This window comes from Cupressus sempervirens, chromosome 3, assembly GCF_028749045.1.
Source record: "Cupressus sempervirens isolate cs-2001-9-10 chromosome 3, ASM2874904v1, whole genome shotgun sequence".
Taxonomy (NCBI): domain Eukaryota; kingdom Viridiplantae; phylum Streptophyta; class Pinopsida; order Cupressales; family Cupressaceae; genus Cupressus; species Cupressus sempervirens.
Genome location: NC_143120.1, coordinates 548,704,236 through 548,716,620, shown reverse-complemented (window position 1 = coordinate 548,716,620; position 12,385 = coordinate 548,704,236). Strand labels below are relative to the sequence as shown.

General features: G+C 37.9%; 1 long non-coding RNA gene across 1 annotated transcript; it reads right to left on the bottom strand.

The window, feature by feature from the left end:
- Positions 1-373: 373 nt before the first annotated feature.
- LOC149567593 (uncharacterized) lies at positions 374-8,974 on the bottom strand. Its single transcript, XR_016362444.1, has 2 exons — positions 8,473-8,974; positions 374-1,499 (listed from the first exon to the last, which is right to left on the bottom strand). It is a non-coding gene; the product is annotated as an uncharacterized LOC149567593 (long non-coding RNA).
- Between the last annotated feature and the right edge of the window lie 3,411 nt (positions 8,975-12,385).

Below are 12,385 nucleotides of genomic sequence, written 5' to 3'. Positions count from 1 at the left end.
CAGACATAGTGAATTCCCTAGCATTTATTGCTTTCATTCGATCTTTATTCTCTTATTAATCCTCGTCGTTGCGGCTGATGACAATTACAACTACTTCCGTCATTCATAATACTGATTATGTTTTTTTTTACTTCAATTTCACTATGCAACACAAAATTTGTTACCATCAACATTCACACCGTAGTTTATCAGGATGTATATATATGTATATAAATTGTCATCTTCAAAATTGTTATTAATACGAAAGAAATGAGGAATGCATATGAACTCTCATCTTCAAAATTGTTATTAATATGAAAAAATTGAGGAATGAACAAAATGTTGGACAAAAAAGAATAACAGTGCGGGCCATGCAATAATAAATGAGTCAATCTACAAAATTTTAACTTCATACATTCCTCGGAATGAATGCAAGACTTGCAACAAATATATATATGACAGAGGAGTTCCAGTGATGTTCAGAACACTCTATTCAGCAGGCAAATTATTCGGAAAGAATATTTTTAGTGGCCTCCTAAAATAAGTGGATCTGAATGGAACAAGATCTGAAGAGGCCACAATAGTACAAATTTAAATAAAATAAAATAAAGCTCTGCTCGGTGATGGTTTTCGTCTGATCCATAAATATGTCAAACCTAGTCGATAAAGCAAATTCCTTTAGTTCAGGAAATTGAAAAGATTAAACTTGTATGTTGCTTCCACAAAACTCACTATTCACCCATGCCTTGCTGTGCACATCAACGTCCTCGTCGTTGTCTATATTTATTGGCGAATTGAAAAATAAGGAGGACATTGCTGTGCTAAGGAAGGCAGGTGTGATTGTGGACTTCCTTGAAAGCAAGGAACAAGTGGTGAATCTTTTTTAATCCCTAACTAAAAGAAAGGAAAAAGGATTTGCTCCTGCAAAGTTATCCATTAGTCTGAGAGAAATTGCAGTTGTCCACAAAAATAAGACACAATTCCATGAAGCCAATTTGTAAGCATTTATTTTGGTAAGCCATGGCATATTGCTGTTACCTTAAACACCCTGCTATTGCTTCTCTTGACAGCGGCACAAGTGACCTTCAGTTTGTTTTACATTTGCAATACCTACCGACCACCCTCCACTGCTCAACGTCCACACTGCCACACCTGCCTCTGTCTCTTTTTCTCTCCCCCCATTTCCCTCTGTAAGAGATGCAATTTTCCTAATATAATGAAAGCCCAATAGATTCATTCCACATTCTTAAAATGGTAATCAATCCTCAGGTTTTTACTTTAACACCTGGCTTCAGTCTGGTTCTACTCATGGCAGATAGGGTAATTATACTTAATTCTGAATAATGGTTGCTGTGTCACCCAAGAAATGTCTACAGTACCGTCGATATTACAGCCTCCAGAAAACTGGCATTGAAAGTGAACATATGAAGTTATTTGGAAGCCAATAAAGCTGGAGAGGTGAAAAGCTGCCAGATCGGCCACCACCAGTAGAGCAATCAATTATTCTTTGCCGGAAGTGGCTGCACTTACCATCAGATTAAAACTTGTTAATATCTATTTGTCAAAGGCAAAAATAATTAGAACTTCAACTAACAGAAAAAAGGGCCTGACGTTGAAATTGACTGGGAAATAAATGAAGCTGACTCATATTACATAAAGCCTTGGAAATTTCATACGTCAGCCTGTAAGAAAAGTCCATTGTGTATGTTCAGTGGGATAATTCATGTTAGAAAATCATTACGTAAACAGAAAGCAGACATCTGCTGAAGATTGAGTATAGCGAGAATATGTTGCTAGATAGTAAATTTCCACATAAATCTAAACAGATAAAATTGAGAGCTCTTATGTAATACTTACCTCAAAACAAATTATTTGACAAGGACAAATCCATTCACTGCAAAAGTTTAGGCAGCACATGGTTCAATGGACCTCCCAGTCTATTGCTCTCCAGTTCAAGCAATTGTAGTTGAGTATAACTTGTTAGCTGATCTTGAATTGGACCATTTAGAAAGTTGTTATTAATTACTAGGTATGTCAAATTTTGGGCATTTGAAACTGCGGAACAGATAGTTCCGGTTAGGCTGTTCTACGCATATTGTTTATCGGTAAAACTGCGGAGGAATAATTGATTGTTGCTGAGATTGTTAAAAATAAATCAGCAGAGTCGATTGCCACTTGGATTAAAGGCTTGCAGATTGCATAAAGAATGACATTGCATAGTAGTAATTTATGTCGGTAGATTGCTGCTCAGATCCATTATTTGCAGAGTGCTCAAAGTGTTGATATGGAGAAGGCCAACGGTCACATTATCCTTCCCTCCAATAAGTGTGTCTCTTGGTTTCATGAGACCTTTCACATGTAGTATTATTGGAGCCTATTTATATGCTGCTCCTACTCATTTGTAATGATCTTTTATACAATAATCCAATACTCTGCAGTCTGGACATAGCCACTATTGTGGTGAACCAGGATAAATCTGGTGCTGTGTATTTTGTATTGCGTCTACTTTTATTTCTCTGTTTTAATCCTTTCAATTGGTATCGGAGCACGAGGTGTGCAGATTGGAAATCGGTGTTGAATTTCCAGAAAAATGGAGGATACGAAAAATAGAGAGATTCACAGGCAAAAACTACAGCCCGTGGAAAGTGCAGATGCGCTCTTTGCTGATTAAGCAAGACTTATCAGTCACAATCAAAGGAAAGTCTAATAAAACAGCTACAATGTCGAATGAAGATTGGCAAAAGACGGATGAGAAGGCGATGGCTTCTATTTTTCTCTCGCTATCACAAAACGTCTTGTTCAATGTCTCAAACAAGAAGACAATGAAAGAAGTTTGGGACAAACTTCAAAATATGTATCAAATGGCGTCAGCTGCAAACAAAATCTTCATTATGAAGAAGCTCTATAAACTGAAAATGAAGGAAGGGACTACGATGTCAAATCATATAAATGATTTGAACACTCTACTATGTCAAGCAACCTCGATTGGTACGACTCAAGATGACAAAGCCAAAGCCATCATCTTGTTATGTTCTTTACCTAACAGTTGGGATCCCGTAGTTACAACTGTAAGCACTTCGAACTCCACAAAGTCAAAGCTGGCCTGTGATGAAATTGTTTCCACCTTACTAAGTGAAGACATGAGAAGAAGTAACAAAGACTCCTCATCCGGTGATGTTCTCACCATGGTCAGCACCGAGCGAAGGGGAAGAAGCCATCATAGAGGTAATAACCACTACAATCAAAGGAAATCCAAATCAACCAATCGTTCAAGGTCAAGAGATAGGAATGGAGAATGCTGGTTTTGTGGTAAGCCCAGCCACACAAAAAGAAATTGTCCGGCTTACAAGAAAGCACAAGAAAAAGTGAGAAACATTGAAGCAAATACAGCCTATGAGAAAGATGAAAGTGTTTCAATTCTTTCTACAAGTGACTCAAGATCAGATTCTTGGGTGATAGATTCCAGAGCTTCCTTCCATGCCACTTCATGTATGGATTGTTTCACAAATTACCATGAAGGTCAATTTGGAGATGTATTTCTTGGAGATAACAAATCTTGTGAAATAGTTGGCAAAGGTGAAATTTTGTTACAGCTAGAAGATGGAGGACAATGGTTGTTAAAAGATGTTCGCCATGTTCCCAAATTAAGGCGAAATCTGATTTCTGTTAATTAGCTTTTTGCACAAGGATATTATCCATCCTTACATCTGGATACTTGGAAAGTCACCAAGGGTTCGAGAATCATTGCCAAGGGAAATAAAGTTGGTAATCTTTACCTTCTTATAAAGCCTACTAAAGTAGGGGTTGTTATGACAGTCATGGGCAGCGATGTGACACTTTGGCTCAAAGATTGGACCACATGAGTAAAAAAGGCCTTGAGGTAATGCTCAAAAGGGATCAACTACCGGGTCACCAATCAGCAAACTTGGAGTTTTGTGAACATTGCCTTTACGGAAAGCAAAAGCAGGTCAGCTTCTCGAAAGATGGACATAATCTGAAGGAAAAACCATTGGAACTTGTACACTCGGATGTCTTTGGTCCGGTTGAGGTAAGTTCTTTAGGAGGTGCAAAGTTTTTTGTTACTTTCCTTGATGATTGTACTAGGAAAGTATGGATATATATGATGGCCAATAAATCTGAAGTTTTTTCTAAGTTCAAAATTTTCAAAACTCTTGTTGAAAACCAAAGAGGCCACAAGATTAAATGCTTGAAAACGGATAATGGAGGTGAGTTTTGTTTGCTGGAGTTCGACAATTATTGTGCAGATAATGGTATTCGAAAGGTGAAAGTTGTCCCCTACACCCCTCAAAAAAATGGGGCAGTGGAAAGACTCAACAAGACAATAATGGAGAAAGCTCGATGTATGCTTTCAAATGCAAGTTTGGGAAAAGAATTCTAGGCTGAGGCATGTAATACAGCCGTATATCTCATTAATCGGAGTCCTTCTTCAAGGTTGAACTTCGGAATTCCAAAAGAGGAATGGCAAGGCAAAAGAGTTTCATACTCTCATCTTAGAGTATTCGGTTGTTAGGCTTTCATACATGTGCCCAAAGAGAAAAGAAGCAAGCTAGATCCTAAATTTGAGCCTTGCCTATTCGTTGGATACGAAGAGGATCAGTTTGGCTTCAGACTTTAGAGTCTAGCTGATAAGAAAATTATTAGAAGCAGAGACATTGTCTTCAATGAGAAACATTTCTAGCACTGCATTCTCAAGAAATGTCTGAAAAAGAATTTGTGCCAATCTCTGCACAAAGGAATGTTGGATTGAATCCACAAACAATACCTAATCCTATCCCATATAGTCCCATCTCTGTCCTAGCTCCACTTCCCTCCTTATCTCTAATAGTTGAATTAGGGAATACTGACAATAACAATGATACTAATCTCAGAATAAGACATCAAGCCTCCTCTCACTATGAGGATGTCACACAAAGCAGCGATGTATAGTCTAAGATACTGCATCCATATGATTGGCATCATACAGCACTAGAAGAAGATATTCATCCTACAACCGCAAGTAATGCAAACATAGTCTCTAAGCATGATTGGCATCTCTTCAATGAAACCGAGCACTCCATCCACCATAGCCCTGAAGACTTTGTTCATCTCCATGGTATTGAGGGAAGTCCAACATCTCATGTGATTGTTGATAATACATATATCAGTCAACAATCCTCCGCCCGCAAACATCTACAACCAACAAAAAACTCAACAGAGAATACCATGTGCGATCCAAGTGAATATACATGGCATAGTGCTAGCAATGAAAACATTCCCAAATTCAATACGAGGCATAGCGCCAGTCATCTTGGACTTGGGGTAGCTAATCCACGGATGCAAGTAGCACAAGTTAATCCGCAGGGGGGCAGTCAATTCTTTCCATTGGCAAGTTAATCCGCAAGGCAATTACAGTGAACATTTGCAAACTCCCCTTGACAACGTGTATACTCACCACAATGGATAGCAAACAGTCAACACTGAGTCTTTGAACCAACAGCTAACAAATTTTACTGGCCCCCATGACATTGTGAAATCGCACAAGACACAAGATATGCGATTCATCTCCATGGATGGTCCTCCATCCATGCACACTAACCATCAAGACTATACCCTCGACAGAACAGGAGGTTCTTTTACCTCACACTGTGAATTGGAAATAGATGGTCTTTCACCACAAGCTCATAGAAATCCTTTAATGGGCCAAATGTCAGCCGACAAATATGCCAAGCAAAATTCACATGGCAATACGAGCATATCACTTTAGATTCATGAGCGTGCTGAAACAAAAAGGCAAGAAACTATAAAATCCAGTGATAACAGTAAAGAGGGAGTTAAAATTTTGAATGGGAAAACCTCTATCTCTGGGTCTCCATTCGAATTAATTCAAGCTCAAACAGAGAATGTTGAAACTCATTTAAGAAGATCCCATAGAGAAAGGAGAATGCCGATTAAATTTTCAGATTGAGTTGTTATTTGCTAAAGAGGCAGCCTTCAGTTTTGATTTCCAAATTCTCCGAACCAACCACTTATAATCTGCACTCAAAGATGTAAACAGTGAAAAATGGCAAGCTATGATGCGTGACGAAATGGATTCTTTACTCAAGAATCGAACTTGGGATTTGGTCTCTCTTCCACCAAATCGAAGACCACTCAAGAACAAGTGGGTATATCGTGTGAAAGAGGAAGCAGAAGGCAACAAACGCTTCAAAGCCAGATTGGTGGTAAAGGGATTTGATCAAGAAAAAGGGATAGATTTCAATGAAATCTTCTCACCTGTTGTCAAGATGACAACTATCCAAACTATTTTGGGATTAGCAACAACTTGGGATCTTGAGTTAGAACAACTTGATGTGAACACCGCATTCCTACATCACCTAGAACAACTTGATGTGAACACCGCATTCCTACATGGTGATGTAGAAGAGGAACTATACATGGAGCAGCCTCAAGGGTTCGTAAAGAAGGGACATGAGCATCTTTATTGCAGATTAAATCGGAGCTTGTATGGCCTCAAACAAGCCCCAAGACAGTGGTATGTAAAATTTGATCGCTTCATGGCTGAACATAATTTCACAAGATGTGAATCAAACCCATGTGTCTACTTCAAGAAACTTCCAAGTGGTGAGTTTGTCATCCTTCTTCTTTATGTCGATGGCATGTTAGTAGCTGGCATCTTCTTTATGTCAATGGCATGTTAGTAGCTGGCATCTTCTTTATGTCAATGGCATGTTAGTAGCTGGCACAAATAAAAGAATAGTTAATGAGTTGAAAGAGAAATTGGCAAGCAAATTTGCAATGAAAGACTTAGGGGCGGCCAAAAAGATTCTTGGCATGACGATCACAAGGGATAGAAAAAAGAGAGAAATCACTTTGTCTCAAAAACAATACATTGACAAAGTTGTTGAAAGATTTGGCATAGCTGATGCAAAAGTAGTTCCTATTCCTCTTGCTGGTCATTTCCGATTAAGTTCTGAATTATGTCCAAAAACACAAGAAGAAAAAGACTTCATGGAGAAAATTCCTTACAAATCAACAATTGGTAGCATTATCTATGCTATGGTTTCCACTCACCCCGACATTGCTCATGCGGTGGGAGTTGTGAGCAAGTTCATTAGCAATCCCAGAAAAGCTCATTGGGAAGTCGTCAAATGGATACTAAGGTATCTAAAAGGCACTTCAAATTATGTCTAATGTTTTGGCAGAAACAAAGTTCAGCTACAAGGTCATACTGATTCTAATCTTGCCAGAGACTTGGATAAACGAAGATCTACCACTGGTTATACCTTCACGTTTCTCGGAGCTGTGATCAATTGGGCTTCATGCTTGCAACATTGCATTGCTCTTTCTTCAGCTGAGGCTGAATACTTAGCTTTTTCCGAAGGTGCAAGGGAAATGATTTGGCTTCAGCAATTGCTTGGTGACTTGAAAGTTCATCAAAGTGAATATAATCTGTTTTGTGACAGCCGCAGCACGATCTTCATGGCACATAATCACTCATCACAACGTTGCTCCAAACACATTGACACGCATGCTCACTTTGTTCATCATGTAGTCAAAGAGGGCAAGCTGAAAGTTGTCAAGATTGACACCAAGATCAATCCGGCTGATATATTCACGAAGGTTGTCGCCAAAGAGAAGTTCGAATGTGCTAGAACTTCTCTTGGACTTGTGAAGAAAAGATAAATCATTCTTTGAGCAGGGTATTGGGTGATCAGTTACAGCATTGGTTGTCCTTCAGGTGGGAGTTTGTTGATATGGTGAAGGCCAACGGTCACATTATCCTTCCCTCCAATAAGTGTGTCTCTTGGTTTCATGAGACCTTTCATATGTAATATTATTGGAGCCTATTTATATGCTGCTCCTGTTCATTTGTAATGATCTTTTATACATTAATCCAATACTCTGCAGTCTGGACGTAGCCACTATTGTGGTGAACCAGGATAAATCTGGTGTTGGGTATTTTATATTGCGTATACTTGTATTTCTCTGTTTTTAATCCTTTCACAAAGAAAATAATTAAGAATAGATTGCCAATTAGATTTAAGGCACGTAGATTGTTTGAAAAATACAATTGCAGGGGTAAACCCTGTCAGTAGATTGCTTCGTAAACCAATCGTTCACAGATTCTTCAAATATAAAGAATTAAAATTAAAATTAAAACAGAAACCCACAGTAATCTTTCAAAAATGTACTACACAATTCCGGAGAAAAAAATCTACCATTGCAGGCAGGAAATGCAACAAAAGATAATACATTCTTCAATTCTTGCTATTCAAATCGCGAATTTCAGAAAGTCGCTGAACTGAAACTAGGCGTACCCGAGCATAAAATAAACTGTGTACTCGAGCATAATAGATGAAAAGCGAACTGAACTTATTAAAATAATGGACTTTTAATTCTGAACTAAGTAAAAATATCGTGACAAAAGATTTCTATCTTCTTTTCTTTAATGGAGCTGATTCATAACTAAAGGGGAGAGGACTAATAGCATACTGAAAGTTGCAGAGCCGAAGGTTGTCGATTCGTCGCTTGGCTGACCACGCTCGTCGCCAAGAAACACCACATTCGTCTTCTCCTTGAAACAATCACATTTTCTTCACAAACAAAAGGAAACACATAGCTAGGGTTAGGGTTATTTTTCAAAGGACACATTAACCGCTCGATCGTACATGAAACCCTACAACACCCAATTTGCAAATGTGAAGACATTGCGAAACGCGCCTCTCACAAATGTGCAGAGATCTTTAGGAAGAGGTCTTTGACGAAAGTCACAAGCACCCGGTGTCCTCTGTTAAATAACCCTAACCCTCACCATGGGTTTCTACGAACAGATCAATACGATACATTGTTCGAAAGCTGTGGATTTCTACGAAGTGAACTCCAGACTCTTGAGCTTACTTTAGCCTCCCGCTAAAAGGAAAATTCAACTGCAGAAAACATCAAACCCACCGACTCGACCACAGATACTGAGAGTATCGTCAAACCTCACTGCGAGATGTAAATGTTGGTCAAATCGCTATTATATTGGAGATTGTGGCTACGTAGTGAAAAAAAATAGGGCTTAAGAATAGAGAGGGGATGGTGAGAGCTTTTTAGGAATTTTAAAGGTGAAGGGTGTTATGAATATTTTAATTTGTTTCAGCTTTAAAAATTTAGCTTCTAGTTAGTGGTCTCATGAATATTGTATGAAGAATTTAAATTTATGATATCACTATTTTATTACTATTATGATTAAATCTTTAAATTAATTAATAAATTGTTGAGATGTGGCAAAAAAACTCCTAAAGTTAGTGGGGCTCCTCACCCCATTTTCACTCGCTCAAATTAAGAGGGTTAAAAATTCGGGGCTCCTATTTTAAAGGAAAAGATTCCAATTAAACCTTTAGCCCCCAAAAAAATTTATCATGGAGCCACACCCTTCTCAAAAATAAAGCCCTTATTGATCCATTTCTAAAATGGACGCGTGGTTTCTAATTCAAGCTTCATTTTTAATTATTTTCATTAAATAATACCAATCATATTTCTAATATGATTGTGAGGATCTCTATGAGAGGAGGTCACGGATCGAAAGTAATGTGAAGTTGGCTTGAGGTTGTGTATATTAGATTGTTAAGTGTAAGGGAAGAGAATTAGCAGTCGCCATGCTAATTTCGTGTATCTGGATTTCCTAAATTGTAAGTCAAACTATGCAAAAAAAAATTGGTGTACCTCTAAAAGCGACTCAAGAGCTTCAAGCTAAGATTTCAACATTTGGGCATTTGTGGATCTCTTTGTAAAGGTTGTGGGTGCGAAGTAGTCGAAGTGTCATTTTAAAATGCTTATCTGATACCCATTATGTTCACCCCCCTATAGCCGCTCAAATAGTACTTTTGGCACAAATTGACCAATCAACAACCAAGAAAGATTTAAAATGAACCCATTATGTTCACCCTCCTATAGACACTCGTATAGTACTTTTGGCACAAATGGACCAATCAGCAACCAAGAAAGCTTTAAAATGATCAACTATTAGTACATGAATGATTGGTTATTAGTACATGTGTTATCGGCTATCAGTACAGGCCTTATCATTTTTGGGGGCTTTTCAAAAGCAGTAATTAGGGGGTATATGTAACGAAACCCTCACAGTCATTGGAGCCCTTGGTGACTACGGGGTCCCTTCCCTTATTAGATTGTTAAGTCAACAAGTTTTCTAGAGTAGCAACAAAAATATTTGTAAACATTATGTATTTTTATAAACTAACAATTGTTTGAGAGTCTTATGATATGAGCTAGTGTTAGCCCAACTTTTTGAGTCACTGTGATTGATCTTATGTTTTCTCTTCACTTACTAAACTCTGCCTTTTGAACTATGTGGTGTTCCCCTTGAGATGTTATTTTGACTTAGGCGCATAAAGTCGAACCTCATTGTGAAATACTTGTGATTTAATCCCTTGAACCACTTTAAACCTCTTTGAACCTTGGTTCGAAGTAGTTCAAAGCAGTTCGACCAAAGGTTTTTGGACTAACTAGTGGGACCTACCAAGTTTATCGTTGGTGTTCTTCTGAACCACTTCGAACTTCTTTGAACCTTTGTTCAAAGTAGTTTTGACACTAGGAATCGACACTCGAGAATGTAATTGGTGTCTAACAAGATAGTTGTCCTGAAGGTATGGGAGATGGCGTCTTGATAATGATGTAAACATTCCCTCTAAATCATTACTACTTAGTACGGGCGACAAGTTGGCAGCATAAGTGGAAAGAGCCAAATCTATTATTTTGAAGGCTAAATTGTGTTGTCAAAAAAATATTAAATAATTGTAAAAACACTTCCCTCAAGAAAGCATTTAATGAAAAACAACATGACTCCTTGAAGCGTGTGTTCTGGCCGGCAATAATATCGCCATAAAAACCTCATCATTCAGTGGTACTTTCCTCGATATACTAGTTTTTCTTTAAAATCAAGTCTAAAACTCATTTATCCTACTTCGTGCTAAATCGAGAGCTAAACAGTGAGAGAAGAAAGAGAAGTATTTTGGTTATTCAATGGCTTATAGGTGAGTGTTGAAAAATATTTCCTTTTTGCTTCTGTAATGTCATTTTTACTTTTGGGAGAAAGGTTTGGAAAGCTTGTTTTTCTATGGAAAAATGAAGTTCATAATGCATTTTTCCATAAATACCTCTAGTCTTGAGTGCCAGAAACCTATAATTTTCAATACTAATTTGATGGGAGACGAGGTTGAGAAATTACAAGAAAGATTCTTAGAATAAGATGAGGTTAAGGGATGTCTGAAAATCCTAACAAGTGGTCTCCTCGAAGCAGTCACCTTCCCTCTTGCATTACTAAGCCCAAATTTACTCCAATTTCGTATAGACCATTATGATGTAAAAGCTAAGAGCATACTGAATAAAAATGGGGAACCCTTATTGTCTATTCCGGAGACCATCTCATCTGTCCTAAAGTTGTCAGAATGTGCGTTTGTTAGTTTCAGTCCCACCCAATCCTTAGTTCAATACCGAGAAGACCCTTCAAAATACCGTAACAAAATGGCCAGGAAGTGGACATAAACATTTTATAGGGGAGGTTCAAGACTACCTAAAGTACTCACTAAGGATCATCTGAAACCCCATATACACGACTTGATGGTTTTGTCGCAGAGAACTAAGGGGTCGATTGATGTTTTGGTTTTTGAAGAATGGATCTTTCATTATATAGACATTGGTTTAACTGGTAAACAATTTCTAAACTGAGTAGAGTTGATAGCCAGTTCATTAAGGAACCAACTTAAGCACTCGCAAGTCTCTAAACAAGAATTTTATATGTCTTCCTATCTGATTTATTGTCTTGCATGTGTGAGTGATCTCACCTCTATCCCTCATTAACCTTGGAGTGAAGACATAACGATATATCAATATTGTCTCTTACTAAGGAAAGATAGAGTGTTAGAGGATTTCAGGAGAGTACATGATGTTTTTCTGGGAAATGCACACCTTAGTCTTATTAAAGCCCCCATGCAGAGGATGTCCCCAGAGGCTCAAAGATTAATTCAAACCTATGGAAGTTTCTACATTCAGTTCCCTAGGTTCACCTATTTGAGAATAGGAGGTTTTGAGGAAGAACCCATTAAGTTACCAAGTTATGCTCTAGATTGTTTTGTCTTGGCTGAAATATGCAGACAAATGTTCTCTATAGTTAAAGAAAATCTTCCTGAAGAGAGATGGGAATTTGTTTTCCCCATTAAACTCAGCTCCCTAGCTTGTAACATGATGATTAATGCTTTAGCAATTGGGAGTGACCTATTGAATTTCAATTTTGGGTTCTACCAAGGAAGGAGGGATTCTAATAATAAAAAGTTTGCAAGACTAGTGCTTGATATAAAGGACCAGCTTCAACCAGTGCCTCACCTTGAAGATTTGTGGGAATATT